The sequence below is a fragment of the Cygnus atratus genome, chromosome 13, assembly GCF_013377495.2.
Source record: "Cygnus atratus isolate AKBS03 ecotype Queensland, Australia chromosome 13, CAtr_DNAZoo_HiC_assembly, whole genome shotgun sequence".
NCBI lineage: Eukaryota > Metazoa > Chordata > Aves > Anseriformes > Anatidae > Cygnus > Cygnus atratus.
The window spans coordinates 11,806,772-11,829,550 of NC_066374.1; the positions used below are offsets into that span (position 1 = coordinate 11,806,772).

General features: G+C 40.3%; 1 protein-coding gene across 7 annotated transcripts in view; it reads left to right on the forward strand.

The window, feature by feature from the left end:
- HTR2C (5-hydroxytryptamine receptor 2C) overlaps positions 1-22,779 on the forward strand; it is a 231,265-nt gene that overhangs the window by 78,657 nt on the left and 129,829 nt on the right. For 5 of the 7 annotated variants that reach the window (XM_050713459.1, XM_050713465.1, XM_050713458.1 and 2 more), the window contains one exon: positions 536-846. The exons of 1 other annotated variant lie outside the window; for it this stretch is intronic. The gene's annotated coding sequence lies outside the window, so the exon portion shown is untranslated. Of the gene's footprint in view, positions 1-535; positions 1,648-22,779 lie in introns of those variants that run through there. One more of the 7 variants, XR_004777909.2, reaches the window with a different exon arrangement.

Below are 22,779 nucleotides of genomic sequence, written 5' to 3' on the forward strand. Positions count from 1 at the left end.
TTCCATTAACTTGCATGATGAAATAAATTTCGAGAACATTTGAATTGGAAGCTGTATCTTAAAAATAATTTTTGAGAAAAATATACATCAGTGGTTAAGTAGATGGCAAAGTTATATGGAGGCCACAAAAGAGAGAAATTACATGTTCTAGGGCTGGCTGGTTTTGAAGAGATTTTTGTTGATCTATGTTGACTGCAATATAGTTTTTCTTCTTTTCATTGAATGTACAAAACTATTGCTCTAAGACTGTGCTCGATGTTGTTTGCTCATTAAAGATGGTTTTACCAAAACCCATGATAAAGCAATTAGCAGCCTATGGTAACTTGGCATGTGTTCTAGCTCAAGCCTTCCTCCATGTGGAGAGCCCAGCAGGAGCAGGGAGACCCTGCAGTTAACTGAGATGTGATCTTGTGTTGCGGGGGATCAAGGCTCCCTGTGTCCAGCCAGGATCTGCTGGGCTCACCAGGGGGCTGCTCTTGGTGCAGAGCTCCTGCTAAGTCTAGTGCTGTAACCCCATCTTTTTCTTCATTTGTAGCCTTGAGTCCCACATCCATCATCTTGCATATAGTCACCAAGAGCTCCTTGACGCCGCTCCCACCATAGCGATGGTGTTGTTCTGCGATGGCGTTGTTCTGCATGAAATCCCTCCTTGTCTGCCACCATCACCGAGTCTGACTTGAGGCTGATTTTAACGATTGACGTGGAGATTGTGAATTGGATCCTACTGTGAAACTACGCCAGAACAGAAAATATTAATCAAAATTACATGCACACAGCCTTTTTGTCCCTGCCTCCCCTATCTACACCCCGATCTCTGGAAGCACTGTGCAACATTCAAATTGTCTTGTGAGTAGTCAAATCTTGAAAAAATGATCTTTCCCAAGTACTACAGTGCCATAACACAACTCAGAATTATGTATCATAGAGCAGAGGCAACATCTCTGCTTGTTATATTAAAGTATAATTAATTACCATTTCAGTAGTGCTATTAGGTGTCTGTAGTCATCCAGTGCATTGAAAAATAACGACAAAGGTTCTTATTGTCTAATTGTTGATGTTATGCATTGTGGATGCAACCTATTAATATGGAAATACTGACACATTCATCAGGAATAATTCGCATGGTGTATTTCCTGACCTAATAATGAAAAAAGTAGGTCAGCCTCCAAGTTTCTTGAAATGGGAATTATATCTTTTTAGCATCAAAGTCTTCAATAGTTTTACACAAATGGTTTAAACTTGCAAACCTTGCACATTTAAAGTGTTTTTCCCATGATGATGACTTGGAGATATTTCTAATAAATTGCAGTAGTACATCAGCAGTGGATTTCCTTGGCTTTCTCATTATCTCACTGATATTTACAATTTAATGGAATTAAAAAGAACAAAGGACATGCCTTACCAAAAATGTTGTCATCTGAGGAAAGGATGTTTTTGAAGTGATATTTTAAAAAACGAAATGTAGTTAATAGAAGCTTATGCAAAGCACTCTATTTTTTCCCCATCCTCAAGAAATATTCAGTTCATCATTGTGCATTCCAGACTCTTTGTTGTTGCTAGAGAGTATATATAGCATGTGATCCCTTTAAATATTAAGCTGCTAAGTCTTAACCCGGCTAGCTTTTTGCAGAAGGTGTATTTGTGAAGTAGCTGTTGTATTTACGACTAAGATGATTTCAGGATTTAATCAGTGTCTACCCATCAAAATGATGATCCGCTTTCTGGAGCTTTGAGTCTTTGCTCTCGTAAATGCTGGATGTTGGCGTGCATTTTAGGAATACAAAGGTTTCCACGTTGGATTAGAATTGATGTCTGTCAAATGGTGTGCTTCTCTTTGGTTGCACCTGCTCTGCAGGGAAATTTGACTGCAGTGCATGCGGGCATACTCGTGTGGCTTCAGCTGAAGGCTCCATCCTGTCACAGCTTGGCCAACCACCTGCCCATGTTTCCTTCCTTGAGTGTCGTCCAGCTTCTTCAGCTGATGTGTCCCACGTTGAACTCCACGTTGCTCTGGCTGTAGCGTGGTGGCAAATGTACAAGTACAATGAAAAAGCAAAAGAGAAAGACCAAAAAACAGGCAGGGAGATTGTCATGGTGGTTCTTGCACCGGCCCTTGTGGCATCTGGGAAAGGCTCTGTATATTAGAGCCATGCACCTCCACCTATATGTGGTACTTTATGTTCTGAAAAATGCATGTTCTGATGGACTGCTTCGTGCATTGCTTACTGTCAGTTTGAATTGTTCGGTGAAAACACGCACTCAAGCTCTCCTGTTATGCAGGAATAGATTTTTAAAGATTATGCCCTTCCCCAGTGCTTTCACTATTTTCTCCAGCTAAATATCACAGCCGTGAGCTCTCACCCAGCAGATAACTTGCTGCTAGATGCTCAGATGCTAACTTCTTTAATATTGCACACATTGTTAGCTGGTTGTCAGAACAGTCGTGCTCTGTAGGGTGTTTTCTGAATGAATGGTTCTTGTTTTCTGCTGTAAGGGAAGATGTTTAGCTTTGCCCATTTAATGTTTGATTGCCCTCCCCATGTACAAGATGGCACATAGGTTCTGCTTCAAAAGCAGAGACTTGGCTTTTTCCTCCTTCTGGTCTATTAAACCCTTGTCTCCTCTACTGAAAGCTGAGAATACTGTAAATTCTGAGTCCTTCTGCTTTGACTCGTGAACACTGTGATCCATGAGCTGTGCTGAATCTGTCAAATATTTTTTGAGGGTAGTAACTTCTGATTATTGGAACCACAAGCCAGATATCAGATAGTGGCTGAGCACGCTCTGGTCGTGCCTCTGCCCATATTTGGGAAATGGGGAAAAACTCTGCTTTTTGGCCTGCTTGTGGTCACTTTCTCTGAGAAGTTGTTTTTATTTTAGAGCAACAAATGTGGCAGAAGAAAATGAAATCAGGGCATGAAGAACATCCTGTGATTTGAAGAAGTGGCTGATTATATTTGCTTGGTGAATTTTTGAGGTTTTATAATAGTAACATAAATTTTGGGGGCTGAATAGTCTTGGTGGCTGATTAAGTATTTTGAATACTTGTCTATTTTTAGAAATGAACTGAAACCAATGCTTTGTAGTATCATGAAATTATTTATGCAAAAGTTGCTTCATTTTTAGGTCTAATGAAATCCCACAAAGAATACACAAACCATTAGAGATCTGGCTTCTATGAAATTTCTAACAAGGCCAGATCACGCAGAGGGTTAGAAAAAAATATTATCTGAAATCCTATTTACTCATAGTAGTATGTTCAGATTTCATTGCAGAAATGAGAATTGTTTTAGGATTCCCAGGCCTCAGTTTTTAATATTTGCTTTCTGAGAGAAAATTAGATTGATCTCAGAATAATCAGTTTTCTCTGTTTAATATGACAATGTTTTCTATGTGAAATGACATGCTTCCATGAAGGTAAACGGTGGGCTACTCTTAGTCACATCTCCTAGAGGACAGTGCCACTGTATAATTACGTGGGCAGGTAGGAGATCTGCAGAGGTTGGAAAGAGGGGAGAGTCCAAGTGCCTCCCCATCTCTGCTTCCAGGTGATGGAGCACTTGGCTGGGGCAGAAGTCCATACATGTATCTACAGGGCATGTTTAAAATCCTCTTTTAGGGGGGAAGCTTTCTTGTGCTTTGTTCCAGAGCAGATGCCATGGTGTAGCCCTCCAAGTAAGCCTTGCACTGGCTCAAAGAGGAAAAAATGCTCCCCTAAGCTTTGGAAACAGCTCATGTCTATCAGAGTGAGTGACAGACTAGGCTTGACCTGCTCTTCAAAGCCTGATTTGGGGATTTCTGTTGCCAGAATACTTTAAAGGATAAGGAGCATTGCTGTTCATTAATTAGTAAAATTGGAGCTGGCTCAAGTGTTGCTTGGAAATACTAACTATTAGGCTTTGGATTTATGCCCTGGAAGAAAAGTGAGTTTTATGTTAGTTTTCCAGTTTTCATTAATAATTTTCCTCCTCTTGAAATAATTATTCGGTTCAGGGAGTACGAGCACTTCTAAGCAGGTGGACCACCCTGAAGATCAGCACTGTAACATGCAAATCTTTTAGGGTGATCTTAATGGTGCAGTAAAAGTGCTGGGTCTAACAAAGCAACATGGCAATCATTAAGGGTGAGCTCAAAAAACCCTTCCCAGGCTTAGAAGCCCACATAAGTGTCACTGCTGCACTAGACAGAAAGATCAAAATGACCAACTCTGGATGATTTTCTAAATGTGACCTATGCTCCAACAGCTGTCTCACAGTGGCTATCACCAGCTGTGAAGCTTTTGCTGGCAGCAAGCACCCTTTGTCCCCTTTCCCTTGTCACGTTGTCTTTTTTCCCTGCATCTCCTCTTTTACCACAGACGAGATCTCTCTGCCTTCTCCTGGCTCGCTGGACCCTTTCACACGTCCTCACACCTGCCAGGCTTTTAGGGTTCCTGGAGCTTTGATTTACAGCTCCAGGTTGGGGTGTGGAGCTGTGATAACACTTCGGACCTGTCCGTAACCCAGGGCCCTGTCTCTAGATGCTCCCAGTGGAATTGGCCTCAGCCACTTTGAGTCTGAACGCAGAAACCTGACGATGAGCTGCAGCTCCAGTTTGGGGCTTCTGAATTGCCAGTTTCCAGAGAGCAGTTGCTGTGCACATACTAGCTTTATACTGGCACACGTTGGTATACAATGGGCTGGAAACCTTTCAATTTTTTCTCATTCCTTCTATTGAAAAAAAATAAATAAATCGGTGTCACTGCAATACTGATAAAGCTGTTCAGAGGAAGCGACAGTACGAGTGCCAAATGCTGCTACCAATCCCAAAATGTGTGATTGATGAGCAGATCTGAGAGTAACCAAATGGTTAATCTGCGCTGTAGATGGCTATGTTTTTTTAGATATAATAAGAAGACGTGCCTCTTTTGTAAAATTAGAAACTGAATGTGCATAGGCATTATATAACTGAAAAACTAATACTGTATATGGCATCGTGATGGATTAATATATATAGAAGTCCTTGATTTGTTCTCATTTCTGTCCTCCTGGTAGTTTATGAAAATGTTTGAGAAGTTTTCATATGACCTTTAAAATTAGCTCCTAACCTGTATGGTTTATCATCATCTTCTGTTCCATGAGCCTGAGGTGTTAAAGGATTCATAATTCAGTATATCAAAAATTGTCAGTGGCTTCACTATATGAAGTTTTAAAGGTTCTGAACGTACTTCTGGCATTCAGTAGTTGTATTTGTTCACTGAGATGTAATGGATATTGAATAGGACTTATCTGCTTGATCTAGAAAATATATTAGGGTAATTACATATGCCTACTCTTGGTATAAATTTCAATCTTTTTCTGCCAAGAGGACTGGTAAAAGAGAACACTATCTTTCTGCATTTTATGAAGATGCAGTTGAGAATTTTTGAATTCATGAGAGAGAGATGCCTGTGTGAAGGACAGTGCCGCTTCCCTGCGTGCTAGCACACAAATCTGGATTTTGTTCCATGTTTCTAGCGAACCTCTCTGCCTTCTTTGAATCTTCATCTGTATTTTACTGACTTGCAGAAATCATAGCCTCTGTTTTTATAAGCATGGGAGCCTTCTTCTGAGGATGTATGATAATGGATGATTTAGATAGTAACGGATTGTATTCTGTCCATTCTTTTGCAGTTTAAGACTATGGATATCAGCTGCTTAATTGATCTAATACAAAAACTTGGGTACTTTATCTAATAGTATGACAGGTCTGTATGGGACTTAAGTATCATGAAAGACAGATGCTCTCTGGTCTAAATAATGTGTATTGCTGACAGTTCTTTCCGCAATAAATCGGTTCTCATTATGTGGGTCAGGTGAGTATCCATAAGGATCGGAGGCTGATCCTTATGAATTTTGTCTCCTGCAGCTTCTGGCAAAGGCTGGCTTTCAACCGGGAACAGGCATGGTTCACTGACCTAGTGCAGGATGTCAATGAACGTAGCTATTTTGCTGAACACGCAGTATGTTTGGGATTGACTGAAACTCCAGTGAATGTTATTTTTGCAATGGCCAAACAGTTCCTTCAGGTCGTGACCAGGAAACTTATAACTTTTGTTATTTGGTGTGAATAGAAGGATTTTAATCTGACTCTATTTATTATTCTGTGAATTGATGCTTGGAAAGAAGAACTGCATTTTGGAATCTGACTGGATTCATAGAAACTGTTATACTATATTTTATGCTGCCATAGCAACATATGAGCGCAACGGGTTAGAAATCTCCCAGTTATTAGGATAACTGAATTAAAACAACTATTGAGCAAGGTTGTGTTTGCATAACAAAGCCAGGTTTTGCCTTTACTCCTGCAGTTCTGACCTTGTTTCAGGTAAAGGGATATCCTTGACTCTCGAGAAACAGACTCCATCAAGATAAACCATTTCAGCTAAGATGAAGAGTATGAGAATAGACATTCTGTGTTATCCTATGGTGATTCAGAATCGTGAGCGTATATTTAGGCTGCTGGGTATACTTGAAGATGTCTTGAAGAATATTTAAAAAGGTACTGATGAATGGTAAGAAGAATCAAATTCTCAAGCTTAAGTTCCTCATCTGTGAAATAAAGTGGAGAAATTTTTAATTTACATAAAAATGCTATGAAAAAGGTGATTTCTGGAAGCTCAAAGCAGGGAGGAAATAGCAAGAACTTATTATGAACTGCTCAGAATCTTATGAATTCTTGTTTGTTTTTTTTCTGACCTGCTCTTAATATTTTAGGAGAGGACTGAAGCTGGCAACAGATGATGGCATTGAAAACATTATGAAGCTAAGAATACTGTACTGCTTTCTGTATACGTTTCCTCTCCTCTAGGACAGAAAGAAAAAAAAATTTTACTGAGGATCATTCATGGGAGGAAATCTCTGGAAAATTCTATATGGGTCCTTTTCATTTGAAAACCACCTTCCTACCACCTAATGCCTAAAAGAACAGTCCCGTTAGCCCTCAGGACACGCAGAGAATCTGATCTTTCTCATGTTGTCTGGGTCAAAGTGAGAGAGAGAAAGAAGAAAAGTGTTGTGGTGTTGCTCTGCTTTTAATCCAATGTTTGTTGGCTTTTTTTTTTTAAACAAAACAAAACACAACCTGTGCTAATGTACCTATTGCATTCTGATCTTCTGTCAGAGATTCCTAATATGCCTCCAGTGCATCTTTTCTGCTGTGATTTTGTAAATACCTAGCTATAATAACCATAAAAACATCTGTGGGTTTTAATACAGAAATTATTATATTAACCCTGAAGCACAAAGTTCTGAAACTGTTTAGTACTGTTTCACAAAAAGTTTTGAAATTGTTTACTGCTGACAAGATCATGAGATTTTTCATATTTTATGGAGTGTTCCTAGCAATTATTAATAATGTGTTTTTAAAGATCCATGTAATAGAACAAGTGTTTAAAAAATGCAAGTGCAGTTGTTTTAAAAACTTCTCTTTAATGCACTGATGAATCTGTTGGCTTCCAGTAACACTGCAAAGCCATTAGACTGATATACTGATAATTGCAATTAAACTTATATTATTTCCTGTGCACTTTCTTCTTAACAGGCCTTTTGTTGTAGTCCTTTTTTTTTTTTTTTTAATTTACCACATTTTAAATAGTCATTTTCCTCTACAATTGAATCTTTGGGATTGCTTTTGTCACACAAACTCTTCTTTCAGTAGAGACCAATTCCCAATGCTGCTACAGTGCTTAGGTCACAAGATGTTGATTTTCCTTTATGAAGATACTTGCTACGATTTATCTGACCTGGTTCTATATTGTCCTCATTGTACATGCTGTGTGTATTTGTCACGTACACAGCGCATGCAATGTGGACATAATGGAGCTCAGTTTACGCCTGACAAGGAGATATAAAATACCTGCAAGAAATGGTGGTGGTGGTGGTCTTAAAAATTGTTTCTTTATTTGTGTGGGTGCACACATGTCCACACTATCTAGGAGAACTTCTTGTGTGTGAGATTGAGTCCAAAAATTGTGTTGTAGATGCAGTTTATTAGTGAGAAAAAGGCAGTGTCAAGAACTTACAGGATCATTGTGGCTATCCAGACCTCCTCAAAGAAACACGTTAGCAGGATTTAATAGTACAGGAATCTAATTTTGGTCAATTTTAGGTTCATATGTTCTTGTGTTGTCATTATTGTTTTCTGTATTTTTTTAACATGCTGTTTATTTTTCTACCACTTAGAATTTGGGGAAAAGATGCCCTTTACATAAAAAATGAACATTATTTAAATTGTGTGAACATTTGTTTCTTTTTCTTTCCTTTTTAAAAACAGAACAACAAAACAAACTGAATCTTCTGATTTTATTTTTAATAAAAAAAACCTGTAATTTTAATTCTAGTGTTTTGAAAATGTCGGTTCATGCAAAGTGCTTGCAGTGCTGGTTTTTAGTTTGGGCAGCTATAGTCACTAATCTGCACGAACAAAACCAGAGTCACATCCCATGTTCTCTCTGCCACAAATTAGAACTTTCAAAATTTTTTTCCCCTCAAATTATTTTGATAAACCTTTTTGTGAATAGTAGTTATCCTGACAAGTGCTGAGATATCTGGAATTAGATATTTACAAGCAAAAATTGTTACAAAGACAAATATTGCACTTGAAGTGACTTGTAGAGGCTGCAAAAATGGAAGTCCATTCTCAACTGGATGTAGCATGAATTTGTAATAGAACAAAACCAGCTTTCTGTAGACCTGAACCCCTGTTCAAGAACAGGAGCTGCATGGAAAAAAAATAAAGTGATTCTTTTACTGTGTTAAAATTAAATTTAAAAATGAGGGTGGGGGAATATGTTTTCAGTGACAGTGATGGAAATGCTAACAAATACCTATCTCAGAGGAACCGTGCTATGTATTACACCAGTTGCTGCTGAAAATGTTATTTCATTTTGTGGGAGTCTTCAGGAGCTTTGCATTTCATAGGATTAGTAATTATGATGTTTTGTATTATTACTTGTTTGTTTTAAATGGAGAAGAAGACTGAATAAAATGGCTAAAGCTTCTGGTTGAAAAAGGTGTTAACCCTCCCCTCGAACCGATGCTGCCCTTGCTGCCACGCAGTGGGCTGTGAGCCATGTCCTTCACGTCCAAGCATGCTACAGCCAACAGTGATGAAAGGTGCGTGGTGCTTTCCTGCCTCATTTTATTGCATAAATGACGGCAATTAGAATACATAGCACGTTTGCCAGTCTTGCAAGGTGCTCCAGGAGCCACAGTCATAACAGAGCCTGCTTTCCTCTGAGTTTACTCTGTGTCTCCTACTCATGCAACATTTACTCAGGCTTTTGGTATGTGATGCACAGAGACATCACTGAATAGAAACAAGAAGAAATAAATGTTTCCTAGGCTATCAAAAACTCCAGCAGAACAGTACTTGTATTAGAAGTTTGTGGGATCAGCTCAGTAGCCTTATCTCATTATCTGCCCTGAGTCTACAGTTAATACAATTAAAGACTTGATGTGAGATGTTGAAAAGTAGTTTCTAATGTTGGAAAAATGGTATCCAGTGTTGAGAGTACTGTGAGAGCGGTGCTTACTTCCAGGTATTTTTCCAAGGTGGTTTAGGGCTTAACACATGAAAAGTTCAGCCCTGCAGATGATGTTGGTGGGCTGGTGGGAAATGCATAAGCTCTGTTCTGACCTCGCTTCATTGGCCCCGCTGTAACAATGGCCTCCTCCAAAGGCAGGACTTCTACTGTACTGGGAAGGTTTTCCTTTCTTTTTTTTTTCCTTTTTTTTTTTTTTTTTCCATTCCTTAAATCGTTATTTGCATTAATCCAATTGCTGGAAAGGGATTATAGGCCCAGAATAAAATCCAGTTGTAATTAAAAATGTAAAAGCGGCTTATGTTTTTAGGCCAAAGTTATTAGAGGAAGCTATCAGCGTACCAATATTAATACTCCAATCTCGGCTGGGAGGCTGTTACCATGATGAATGTGTCTGATAATGGGCTTTGTTATTGAACAGTTTTTGGTAGATAACTTTTGCTCATGCCTGCCTCATATCTGTTATGTATGTCGTAAGATACACAATGTTTTTCTTCTTTCTGTCCTTGTGGGTATCCCTGTTGTTTTTTTTCATATTTCTGGAACACTGCTATATAGAAGCTAATCAAGCTATATCGCAAAAGCAAGAAGAGTTATTGAGGGGATGTTTAGGGCACAAAAGCCTGCAGTAATTACCCTCTGTAAGAGGACTGGGGTATGTTCCCATCTTCAACATATACATCTTAGGCTATCTTTTCATAACAAACGTCCCCTTATCAAACATCCTCTCTGCATTTGTAGTTTTCATTGATTGTATGCGATCATAAAGAAAAATGGTCAGTCAGAACAGTTCTCAGCCATTGTTATCCACACCGTGTGTCTGATACTGTGGCACACAGTTGTCTGGTTATTCAGTTTGCAAGCCTGCTTTGTAAATCTCTCTGAGTAGAGTACTTTTTAATTACCTCTTTTGAATTAAGTCAGTGCAGGGGCTAGAACTACTTATTAGTGTTTATTTTTTAATGCAGATTGAAATTTTCTTTGGCCTTCACTTTCTTCATGGGAGGTGTTTCGTTTCATCTCTGTCATTTTGAATTAAAGTTTTTTTGTAAAGGAAAAGATGATGAAAAACTGTTATTCCTTGATGAAGGGTTTAGTTGAAAAAATATGGATCAGATTGGTGCTCAAACTGCATTCTTCAGAATCTTTCATCCAGATTGTGCTTTACTTCCCAGACTCAAACATCCGTCACTTGACAGTGCACGGTGTTGGTCCTCTGATGACAAATGGGGTTTATAGCCGAAGCTGTGAATGAAGTCTTCCAGAGCAACAGTGCTAAATTGCCAGAGGTATGCAAACAAATACCTTACCAAGTGTCATTTTATCAGCCTATGAGCTACAGAGAATTTTCAATGAAGTAAACTCTTTCTGATGTTTCTTTCTCTTTTGGGTATTCTGATATTTTGAAGTTTGTTTTTCTGATTTGCATTCCCAGCTCCTTTTCAGGAAGATGTTTCTGTCTCTCCTCCCAGTAACAGTGTCTGTATTCTTTGTTCTCTTGTCAATGCGTGGCACCTTTTTTTTTTTTTTTTTTTCATGTCACTCTGTCTCGTTTAGGGAAGCTTTCTGTGATTTATTCAACATTGTTGATGTCCCAGGAAGGGGCCGAGGTACAGGCTCCTGTGCCTTGTTTGGCTCTTCTGGGAGCTCTTGCTCTGTGCTGGGGTTCAGCTGCTCCTATCCAGCCTGGCAGTGTTATTTATGTTCTGGGGTGCCTGATGGCATAGTGCCAGCTGCTAGTTAAAGTTGTTTTTGAAATGTTTATTTACATGAAATAAATTTAGTCTCTAGAATGTGCTGAGAAATTCTCTGCATCTTTAGCCTGTACTAGCAAGAAAGATGCTGTGCCAGAAACTCAGAGATTTCACAAGAGGCAGCATTAGAAGACTACATGTTTTTAGTGCTGTGTACAGCTGAAGAATTCCAAATTTAGTATTGTCTGCGTGTTGTGGAAAATACCAACTCAGGAAAAACACCGCAAAAGAGAAGTGCAAAGAGTCAGCAGAGCTTTCCTTCATGTATTTCCACTTTAAAAGTCGTGAACCCCAGTGAAATGCTTATTTTTCTTCTGCTAACACACTTGCAGCTCTACTGTATGCAGCACAAAATTTGCTTTTTGCCATCAACACTCTTGATCAGTTCTTTTGTTTGTAATGGCTGCAGCATTTCACGTGTGTGATACTGGCTGGGGAGACGGAGTGCTGGGGACGGAAGAAGCTTATTGTAAGATGTTTCATACAGGGAGAACTTGGGACTTTGCCTCTCGGCCTAAATAACTCCTAATGAAAAGATGACATCATTTTGGATGTTCTGTAGAGATCTCAGTCACCTTAACTAAAGCTGGTTGTGCAGTAGGCATCTGAACTAATGAGCACCACAGTTGTTTTCTTTTTTAACCTGCTCTCCTTGTACACCACTTGCATCAGGGATTGAAAGGCTGCTCCCCCATGCCTGGTGCCCAGGCAGCTCCCAGTGCAGGGAGCAGCTCGGCTGCAGCAGTGCTTCTTCATCTCCTGCCATCGCTTGGGCTGCTGTACTTCTGCCAGCCAGCCATCTACTGAGAGTCCTCAAATGAGTCCTTGTAGGCCGTGCTGGGTGTTTTGTGGGTGTGCACATGCCTGCAGGTAAAGGTGCTACATTCTGCATCCTTGTCATTAGTTTCTCTTGCTGAAGATTCGCCTGGCTTTGCTGGATCAGGAGAGTTGAGCAGAGGGCAGTGGGTCTGTGAGAGAAGAGCTTGGTGTTTGCTTGGTGCTGGTCACCGCCCTGCTGGTGATGGAGAACAGTGAAGCCTTGGGGCGGTGCTTGGGCACTCAGCTGAAGGTGATGGCTGTGAAGCCATGTGAGAAATGTGGTCTGCACGGGTCCTTGGGCTGGGCTCTGGAAGTGGGGGCAGAACTGAGGACTGCCAGCTCCTGCAGGCAGGCAGCTTTTGCTCATCATTTCTGAGGCTGGGACATGTCATTAGCTGTCAAGAAAGTGCCAATAAGTCTCAGTGTAGCTGAGTGAGAAGAGAACTGCGGGCTGATGTCTTCCCAGTCTCAGGGAAAGCTGTGCCTTGTGTCTAAAAATAGGTTTGATGGGTTCTGCCCTCAGTGCTGGGGATAATAGGTGCCTGCATTTTTTGCTATGTTAATGTCTTTCTGATTAATTTCTCCTCATTTCTTTCTGTGTTTTTCTTACAATCCATTTTCTCTCCTTTATTTGTTTCTTATTCCATCATGTCCTTCTCACTATCTAGGATTGTGCTCTGTATGAAAACTGTTGTGGTGGAACTACCAGATATTTTTGGTTTGAGCTTTTGCCTATCCAACAATTACAAAAGCTGTAGACCTTTTTAATGACTGGCACTGGCGAACAAAGTGTCTTCTGTCATTTTTTATCATGCTTCCTTGTGTAACTTTAAAGTATTTGTAATACTGTAACTTTTATTGTGTGTATATTTTTGCATTATTAAGATAATGTAGATTTGAAGTTGGGCAGATATATCCCAAAGGCTGTGCGAGAATGAATTCACTGCTATTGATGGGCACTCAATTCTGATTAAAAAACGACATGAAGAGTTACATGTTGGAAAAGGACATAACACAAATAATTTAAATATTTTTCTCATGTTTGAGAATATTTGTGGCGTCTGATTGAGCTGGTAAGCAAAATAAAGACAGATGGCAATGAATTCATTCCAACATGTTTTCATTCTGGTATGGCTATTCTGACTTCTCACAGCACTTGTGCAAATGATCTTCTTGTTTAAACCTCCTTTGCTGTTGCTGTCCACACACAGTTCAGGGAATTCAGAGGTAGAATGTATATGATATGTATAGACTATTGATTTTTGTATGAATAATAAAAATGAAAATAAATGGAAAGAGGAGCTGCCTGCAATTAACCTGCATGCTCAGAGCTGCAGTGAGTAAGAACTTAATTCTTTCTCCTTTGAAGTCAATACCAAAATTTAGTGGGATTAGAACAGAGTTTCTCTTAGTTGAGTTTTTGTAAGTTGAAATTTGAGGATCACACAGTGATTCACAATGCTATCTTTGTTAGAAATAGAGAGAACACTGCTGTTTGTACAAGCAATGAGCAACTAGAGCAGCAGGTACCTGTCCCATCTCCTGGGCAGCCCTGTTCCGCACCATCCAGCAGCTCCCATTTGCATCTGGGCTCTGCCAGGGTGGTGCTACCACCATTTCTGTGTACAGGAATGGTCAGTAAACGTGTTGGGGTGAAAGGCAACATCCTTAATAATATTTAGTTCACTGCAGAAAAAGAAAAAAGGAGGAGAGAGAAGGCTTTGCAAGGACTGTGACTGTTTGTAGTTGTTGCTTTGTCCAATGGTGCAGGGGTTCTTGAAGCTCCTGCCCTAAATAAATACAATCTTTAGCATTTTTATCTTAAGGGAATAATTATATTGTCTAGTAACTTCATCTGTTACTCTAAGGGTAGATATATATATGATATATATAAGATATATATAAGGGTAAATACTTGACATTTCAAGTATTACACTAACCAGTCAGTGTTGTCCTATTCCTTTGCCATATTTTAAAGGTGCCCACTATCTTGATACTTTCTGTATGGAAAAGATACTAAAACGCAGGTATATTGCTGGAAATACTGTACTTAACTTCTGTATGACAAAGTATGCAGAAAACACAATAACAATGTAGTATTCTCTGCAATATATAGTGTTATTTTTTGAGATGTCTGCACAGAAATTGCTTAACTGCTCAATTTGTTTAGTTCTGTTCTTCTATGTAAAGTATTGCTGCTATTGTTTTTATGGATCTGAGACAACATATGCCTCGAGTATGGCTGATTAAACTTGTTTTGCCTTGCAGTTAAGCACCCTAACAGTGATTGTAGTGTGGGTATGTTCTACCATTATCCCCCTCCATCCACCCACACTGCCTGTGCTGGGTGTGTGCACAGAAAGAGGGCAGAGGAGATGGGTCCAGCTTAGCACCTTTCTCTACATCCTGCATTCCTGGCAGATGATATACAATCTGCTGCAAACTGCCAGTACCTGGGAGGGAAGAATGTCTGCAGAATATAAGCCATGTAGGGACTGTCTTGATAGGGCTGCTGAAAGTCAGCTATAGTGCCATGTGTCCATCATAAAGCATTAGAGTTGTGTGCGAGGAGGTGTTAAAGGGGAAGAATATTAGTGTCCCTGTGGGAGCACTGTCTGCCTGTGCTAATAGCCTCCTGCAGCTCAGAGCAAATGCAGTCCTGGCAGCAATGGTTGGCTTTGCTGCTATCCTGTTTGCACTCATACCAACCCTAGCAGGGCTCTGGGTGCTGCCTGGGATTTCCGCAGCAGTCTCTCTCTAATCGAGTTTGGGCTGACTTTTACACCTCCCACAGTCACAGTCTGTCCCAAGCCAAAGCGAAGCTTAGCATATTCAAAAACGAAGGTGGCTGTGGAATTGTGGTCAGAAGGTTCCAACTGAGGCGGCTGCAAAACCGTGGTGCTTCAGTGGTGAAACACTAATTATTAATCCTGACTTCCTTGCCTTTCAGCAGGGCTAATTAGCTCCCAGCAGTGTCAGGTTAAAATAATTGCATAGCAGAGCGCTTCATGCAGAATGCTAGCAAACTTACAGCAAAGGTGGAGTAAGGCAGCACATGGGTGCCCTGCGAGTGATGTGGCCATGCCTGAGCAGCAAGCTGCTGTCAGCCCGGCTGCTGCTCCTGATTCCAGCCTCTCTGCATAGCTCAGGCCAACACTTTTTCTGCTGCTGAGCACTCTGTTCCTGTGGTTTCTCACTCTGTACCAAGCTATGCACATACGTGCCTTTTTTTTTTTTGTCTTATTTAATGTAGTTTCTTTTTCCAGCAGAGTGATATTGTCGGGAGAATTTGACATTCAGGATACTAAAATTTTCTGACTCTCTGTGTTAATAGCACATCCATTAATGCAAATTTATTTTTCCCCCTAGACATAATAGACCAAACAAAAAGAAAAGCATAAATAGTGAGGTTAAGTACTGCATGCTAAAAATGTAGCACCGTTCTGGGCTGGAGGTGGTGAGAGGATCATGACTACTTCAGTAGAAGGAAAGAGAGATGGAAAATTGAGGGGGAGGGGGAAGAAAGGTCTTGCCCATATGTATCATTTTGTGGCAAGGGTGGGAAGGAATATATTGAAAACTGTAGACAAAGGATGCAGGCTAGGATTACAAAGAGCGAAAGGAAGAAGCTTGTTCAGGCTCTAGCAGGTATTGTGGAAGAGAGGGACAAAGTATTAGCAGTCCAGGGTGAGGCGAGTGCTTCCAGCAGCCCTGTCCATGTGTCTCTCCCCTGCAGTGGTATAACGAAAGCCCCTTGAGACCCTGCCAGCAGCACATCCTCACGTCTTCTCCTTCAGCTCAGCTGAAGAGAGTAACCTGAAGAGAGCTGGAGAGTAACCTGGATGCTGGTTCCTTGCATGAAGTCTCTGGGGAGGCTAGTGGGCAAAAAACGCCAGTAAATCCAGGAATCTGAGGGAATGCCAGCTCTCAGAGAGCTGGTCAGTTTGTCACCTCTAAGAACACCTCGAGGGAAGAATTGTGTCTGTGGGAGCAAGGGGGTCTTCTCTGTGGGTCTGGCACTGACCCAAGGGCTCTCTGACAGGGTCGGTTTGGGCACTGACTGGGTGTGTGAAGTTTGTCCTGAGGGCGTTTCGTTCAGCTGCAAGCCCACAAGCAGCTATTGCTTGTGCACGGCTCATCCTTCCTCGTCGTCAACAGTTTGCAGGTATCAGCTGAGGCTGCATCTCTCACCTCTACTTCATGCCAGGAAAAGATGTAAGGAAGGGTGTGAATGGGCAAGAGGGCAGGTGGCAGCTTGGTAAATGTGCTCCATACTGCTTTGTGGTGTCTGGAGTGACATCTAAGACCCTGAATTTTATTACAAGTCTAATTTATGGAAGAAATAAGTTTGATTTATTTGTTGTTGTTGTTTGCCACCAAAATAGGGTGCAGTTAAGGGGAACATGCTTTGTTTTTATATCCTCTGTCACATTTTGTGGCATTTATCATAGTACTGTAGGATGTGCAGCAAGTACTGTAGTCTCACTTAATCCTGTCTCTGCTGCATTTCCTAGAATGAAACGATGTTGTTACTTTTTTCTTTTTGCCTATCCTTTTCCATGTTCATCTCTTCCTTTCTGTTCCAGATACCAATTTTTATGAACTTTTGAGAGAGAGCTTTCACAGAAGCATGGGTCCTGCATTCTGGTGTGAATGTACTTAGCTCCTGTCACAGCTTGAGTGCTTATAGGAAGAAATGGTGTCGCCAAGTCTTAGCACTGACAGCACTAGGGAATGTTTTTACAGGACAGAGATAATGGTGTGTCTACAGCAAATAAAGAGGTGCGTTAGACTTGTTCATGTCTTGAACATAATAGCAGAGTAACACTTCACCACATGAAGACAGACAAACTATTCTACTCTGTGACACAAAAGATGTTAAGCAGCTATTTTACCCTGTCACCATGATGCTGTTGTTACTTGAGAGTTACCTCTTTAAAGTTAGTGTAGCTCTGCCAAAATGCACTGTGTTTTTGCTTCCCTTATTGCAGGCAGTTCTCATTCCCATGGGAATTTTTTGCATCTCTGCTAATTGTCACTTTTGAGAGACTCCTGACTTGTATAGGTGTGACCCCTGAAATGTCATTGCTTGTTAATCCTCTTTCCATCACAGATTATGGAAAGACCTGGCCGTGTGTTATTTTAACTGAATTATTTCTGAGTTCACAGATGATGATTTTTTTCGTTTCTGCTAAATACCTTCTGCTATCAAAAACTTTGGTGGCAAGTTCATTCTGCTCTCACAGACCTCCTGGAGACTCACTCTGCAGTTCTCTGCTCAAGTACGGATAGGTGCAGAGTCAGTCTGGCTTTGTAATGAGCTCACATTCTCAGAGTGATAATACCTTGTCATCCGTGCGCTTCTGTTCAGGGTATCAGTTATGTAAAAAATAAGTAAAAAAATCTTAACTGTGCTGCATGGTTTCCCTTGCAAAGGTTATGTGGTTTAGGTAGGTAGACTGTGTTTAAGTGTTTACTTGGAATGTGTGAAAGATTTCAGAAAAGTATGACCTTGCTGTGCTACAGGGTTTCTCAGTGGAAACACTTTCACATTAAATAGAGAAGAAAGATGAGAAGTTTGTCTGAGGGCCAAATGCATGATTCATATCATTAGGGTGAAGTTAGACACTTCATTTCATCTTCTTATGCCTGAGAGTAAGCCTATGCTTTCTCCCTCGGAGCAACAAATTTCTTTTTTTCCGAGGGATCTGTCCTCTGCTTTCACCTGCTCACCAAAGGGTTGTGATAATTTTTGTGAAGCACCGGTGAGGGAGTTTCCCTGGAGTTGCCACATCGCCATCAAGTGGCTGTGGCCTTTGAGGATGGTAAGAACCAGAACCAAAATGTGTCTGAGAATGTCTGATTTTGGGCTTCATTTCTTCCTCCCCCAGTCTTTCTATTTTTTGATTCTATTTTTGTTCCAGGGTATGTCAGCGGTGGGGCCAAGGGAGGAGGGGAAATGAACGTCTGATTGGAAGTATGATTTCAGAACCTGATGTATGATAAGTGTAAATGATGGAGGATAAACAGTATGTCCCTACAAAGCTGTGTGTACAAAGGAGCATCTTGTATTGGAGAGACTATAAAGGAATGTGATAGCCTGGGTCTTCAGTCACTTTTAGAGGGGTGAAGGTTTTTTGTACTTTGAGGAAGCTGGGTGATCATTCCTTTTTATTGCTCAGCTATCAGGGCTGATCGAAGCTGTAGAAAATTGGCTGTGTCAGGGATGTTTTCAATGAAATTTCAAATTTTAATAGGTGGATGTTTCTGAGAAATCTTATTCTTCGTATTGATACAACTCTGAACTGGAAGAGACAAAAAGAGTATTTTAGTGGAAATGCTTACAAAAATACTGCTCTGTGTCTGGATCAGATCTATGTAGCAGTTGCTAGGAGCCAAAAATGAGTATGGCACTTCAGAATCTGACTTGATGTGTGGGAACTAATTTATTTAGAACGAAATAAGATCACATGGCTGCATAGATATTTTGTTTGCTTTCTTTTCCCCCCAGTTCTCCTTGCCAACTTGGGCTGAAATTAGAACAGGGCAAGTCACTAAATTGCTACAAGAAACTGTTTTTTAATAGTTTTGACTTAGCAACCTAGAATTAAAGTTCATGTGTGTCAGATGGCATCTAAATTACAGAGGATACGCTTATATATTTATCTGTTTTCCTCCAGCAAAACTAAACTTTAATTTTCAAGGCAGCCTTTTGCCTCCGTTTGTGCATTTGCTATTTTTGTTGTTTGATGCTTTCGTGTGGTATCAGGCTTCTCAGTGAGTTGTACCTTCCTGCTTTCCACATGAATGTAACCAGTTACCAAGACCTTTGCCCAAAAGCCTATTCAATAACTGCTCTGAATTCTAAGACTCACATTACAGAATGAGCAAACAGTTTATTCCTTATCACTAGGTGTAGTATTAAACATTTGCACTGCCCTTGTGCATGCGAGAACAAGTCACTTCTATTATGAATGGTTTAATTACCCATGGCAATTGTTTTTCAGAGTTGTAAGAGTCTTCATTATATTTCAGATTCTCTTGGAGAAGAGATGTTGCTTGCCTGGAAAACCATAGTCTTTATGGGAATTTGTTATGAGAATCAGCACAAGGGGGAGGTTGTGATTTCCCCTTGATTTAGCATAGTTTTCCTTTCTGCTATAATGTTGTGTGTCTTTATACAGAGAATTATATATCTTATGTAACTGTGGGAGAAGCAGTCTAACGAGAGAGGGTCCTTGTTTAGAAATAAGGCTGGAAAAAGACTGGGATTGTTTTAGAGGTGGTTTAGAGGTGAAGAAGATGAAACCTTGACCTTCAGGAAGGTGATCGTCTGAACTGACTCAGCCTTGGTGGTGAAGAGAGGAGCTAAGAAAATGCTGAGAAGTGCTCATACGAGGTGTGCCACCACCGCAAGAAAATGGGCAGTGACAGCAGAGCCAGCCTCCTCATCTGTGGTTTCATAGCTCAGTTAACTTGGCAGAGATCAAACCCTGCCCTATTTGTTCAGGAACGGGAAGAAAAGCAATTCAAACATTGCTGCTACCAGCAAAAATGATTTATGGGAAGATCATTTTCTAACCATCTATGCTTGTTCCAGTCTCTTCGAATGGCATCCTGCCCAATGGTAAGTCAGCTGGATCGTGTCACAAGGGCACAAGTACCAAGCATCAGTGTGCTTAGACAAGATGGCTGTATCATCCAAGAGGTGCCATCTCCATGGTAATCCATCCTTGGGGCAGGCAGGGAGCCACTTGCCTTTCCTTATGCTTCACTGTACTTCTGAGTTCCCTGTAATGCTGCTCGAATGCCTCTGAAATGAAGATAAAAGTGCGAATGTCACAGAGCCTTGTGGTTGCCAAGAAGAAAATTCAGATGTTGCAGGCACAGGGGGGAATTGTGAATGCAGGAAGAAATCAGGAAATCTTTGGCTGACTTGCCTGGAGAATTAGGACACCAATAAAATATGCTGGTGACTGTGAACAGCCAGTGTTTTCACAGCAGTGGCACATGTCGCTGCAGCCATTGTGCAGGACAAACACGTGGTGCAGCTGTCCCTTGGCTGGGAGGTTCAGCGCTTTCATAATTATCTGGTAAAAGCCCATTGAAATATGCATGAAAATGTTAATGGAGGGTGCACAGTCGGTTGAAAGGTGTTAGTTTGAAGGGTTGGTTGTCTCCATGTATTTAGTAAACGTAGATTCTTGCAACAGTACCTCATTTAATTCAGTGGGTAACTAAGGAATGCAGTTATGCTGTTACAGTGAGCAATGGATTTCAAAGTTCGTTATTTTGATGAGAACAACAAATCTTGTTGTTCCTGTTGCATGCAAAATCAGGGGTAGAATTGGAAATTTGTCAGTGTTTCTGGTGCCCAGTCCAGCATCTTTGACTGCTGCATAAGTACCTATGGACACTGAAGCAGAGCTGAACTGTCAGCATGTGTGTGTTTGAATGACAGTATCGTGCAGATAGGAACAACTTACAAAACTGTTTGAGAAGGCTTTACTGCTTTTTAAAGAGTTAGAAATTGAACTTGCTATAGACTTTGAGGTTACTTAAGGTGCTGAGTTTTTCTTTTTAGAAGTATTAACATAATTAGTATATTTACCTACATAGTAAATAGAAAGGTAGAAAATGAAGCATCATCAAAATATTTAAGGTTTTTCTCACAACTATGTAAGAGGAATTTTCCACGATTATAAAATCTTTCCGTGTGATCCTGCTTTTGCTTTTCCTTCAAGAATAATTTCTAGCTGTTGACCTTTGTTTTCTAGCTCCTTTGCGCTCTGCCTAAGGGTTTGTATTTGTGGGTTTCTCAAATCTGTGCAGTAAACATCATGGCACCAGAGGTGATTTCCAGGACTGCAGCATTGTTGCTGGGATCCCACTGGAATTACCCCAGGGCTGCTTATCCCAGCCTACTGCAGGAATGAGTGCTGGGGCTGCGTTCAATGAAATAGTCTCAAATTATAACTTTTTGGCAATGGATCCAGTGTATCTGGCAGAATTGCAAGTGCAGTACAGTAAGTTCATATCCAAGAGCCCATCAGTATTCATTCTTTCTTCTGTACTAAACAAAGCAAAGGAACACAGCTTCCCATTGCAGTAAGTAAAAGCATGGTTGGTTGATTCAGACACCATAGGGCCTCCAGAAGCGGTATCACTGAAAATACAGTTTTGCAAGCTGAAGATTGGTGAAAGAAGTCTGATTCTTCTAACAAATATACTGTATTGGAGGATTGCATTTGACTTTTTTAATCAAAGGTAGAAATTTAATTTTCAAAGTTTTGAGATAGATGCATGTGCAAGTAAATATGTGGGTGCACAAGTAAAGTATTTGGATGCTTATGAGTAAGACGATAAGCCTAGCTAGAGTATTAGTAGTTAAATGTTGAAGTTAACAATAGTAGTTAAATAGTCTAATAAATTATAGTAGTTAAATAATAAAGTGATTCAGCACTGTTTTAGCACCATGTGTGTAAAGCTGGGTAAAGTGTATTTTGCCCAAGTGGAATTTGGATAAACTCAGGGTTTTGTGCATTTTGTTTCATTGTATCACTGAGTCTACTAAGAGCAAGAGGAAATGCCCAAAATAAAGTATTTCAGGCATGCTCAAGTATTCTGTTTGGACTGAAATCCTTTATAAAGCTTCCAGTTCTGCAGGGACTTACACAGGTGAGAACTGTATAAGCTTGCAGCTTTTGTAGCTCTAATCGTGTTAGTTAAAAGGTGGCATGCTGATAGTTTCATTTCACAGTTGAATTTTTTTAATTATCTCTGAAGATGGATTTTAGCTCCTCAATTTTGGCCATCAGGTAGCATAACCTACAACACAGTACACAGAAACAGAAACTTCAAACTGAATGTGCTTCAGTTCATCTTGTAGATCTTAAGCTATATTTATCAGCGCAAGAAAATTTTAACTTGACCTAAGGAAAAAAGAACAAATCAATAAATTCAGTGGGGGTTTACAATGTAGCATTGATATCAAATACGATTTATTAATAGCAAAAAATATTCCCTATACTGCTGCCTCTGGGGTTATATAACAGCTGAATGGTTAAGCACAGCTTGGCTTAAATGTTTTGTAGTTTGGCTCCTCTGTAGATCAAGGATTATGTTGAACTTGATATTGAATTTAAATAACAGAGACCTTAATGGATGTTTTTATGTACACACGCACACGTGTATATTTAAACATGAAATATATATTTTAATACACATATACAAATATGCATATGTATATGCGCATATATATCCGGTATTCCCCTAAAATATCAGTAGAAAATCCCTAAAGGGAAGACCAGGTCTCCTGGATATTTAGGACTTCACTCACTCTCTCTCAGGTTCCCCCCTGACCTGCAGCCAAAAACCTTCTATTTGCAGGCTAACCCTTAGCATTGGCTACAAAATCTGCAATTTGCCTAGGCTCTTGTTTAGTGGTTGTTGTTGTTGTTTTTAAACCTCTGAGAACTAGACTGTCTTGCAACATTGGGACTTTTCTGCTCTCATTTGTGCTTTCCTTGAAAAAGGACAAATTTATTTTCCTTTGTCCTTATCAAATTCATATCCTGCCAGCTTGGTCATTCTGGAAAAATACCTCTTCACCCTGAAGCAGCTGTCCTAGAGAGCCCTGTGGCA